Source organism: Cydia fagiglandana, chromosome 3, assembly GCF_963556715.1.
Source record: "Cydia fagiglandana chromosome 3, ilCydFagi1.1, whole genome shotgun sequence".
NCBI classification, from domain to species: domain Eukaryota; kingdom Metazoa; phylum Arthropoda; class Insecta; order Lepidoptera; family Tortricidae; genus Cydia; species Cydia fagiglandana.
The window spans coordinates 6,401,209-6,402,375 of NC_085934.1; the positions used below are offsets into that span (position 1 = coordinate 6,401,209).

At 39.0% G+C, this 1,167-nt stretch overlaps 1 non-coding gene across 1 annotated transcript; it reads right to left on the bottom strand.

Moving 5' to 3' along the window:
* Nucleotides 1–1,095: 1,095 nt before the first annotated feature.
* Trnad-guc (transfer RNA aspartic acid (anticodon GUC)) lies at nucleotides 1,096–1,167 on the bottom strand. Its single transcript has one exon. It is a non-coding gene; the product is annotated as a tRNA-Asp (tRNA).

Consider the following 1,167-nt stretch of genomic DNA (forward strand, 5'->3'; position numbering starts at 1 on the left):
TTTAAACTTCGTACTTTTATTTAAGTGGCCCTACCATAGTCTTCATTCGCATCATCTTATATTTTAAACATAAACTAGCCAAGTGCGCGTCGGACCACGCAACATTGAAGGATACTTACTGTACATTCATACAATATGTACAAAAAGCCATAGGTACCTACTTACAAGCAAAAGGGCGTGCATAGCTCAGGGCCTCAGGGTGGCTAGCCAAGGTGACAATCGTTTGAGCAGTCAGGCCGCGTAGCCAAGATGACAATCGCTTACGCTCCGTAGCGATCGAAACGCAACTGTCACAGTTGCGCTAATATGGAAGAGTGATAGAGAGACATAATGCTTTTCGTTGTCGAAGCGATAGCGATTGTAACCTTGGCTAGGCCGGCAGTACAGTTACTGCCATCTTTCTACACAATCTGATTAAAACTTTTAGAACGTCATTTAACTTTGATCCTTATTCTTTCATGGATATGTGTTAAATTTGATAAATACATATCAAAAAGTATCGCCATCCACTCGAGACTAGGCCAATGAAAAAGGAATGGCGCCATATCGCCATCGGAAAGATGGTACAGTTAGCCAAGAAAGTTGTAGACCAGTTTCTTGACTGACCGTACCATACATTTGGCCTAGTCTCGAGTAGACTACACTGGCGCCTCCTATAAAAAAACGAACCACAAAACTTGTCATATTACAACGCCATCTATTGCAGCTTAGGTACAAATATAAACTTGTTGTTGTAGCACTAGGTGGCAGCACTAGCTGCTAAATTTACAGTAGTACATCACATGTTCGGTAGATGGTTCGATGGATGGACATTAAAATTTTAACTGTATGTTTAAACTATAATAAAATAAGATATTATATTTCATTTTATAATGTAACAAAGTATGTGTTTAACAGAAATAGTATTAATGTCCAATACATTATCAACTGTCACATCTATAAAATTATAATAGCTAACGTATTAGGGTGCTCTCTATCAATGTGAGACGCAAATGCAATACACGTTGAACAAAGATATTGGACAGATGGAATACCATTCTTAATAAATTGCAGTTCTGATTAATAATGAAAAAAATAAACAGTAAAAAGGTTGTTCTCTCCGGCGGGGAATCGAACCCCGGTCTCCCGCGTGACAGGCGGGGATACTTACCACTATACTACCGAAGA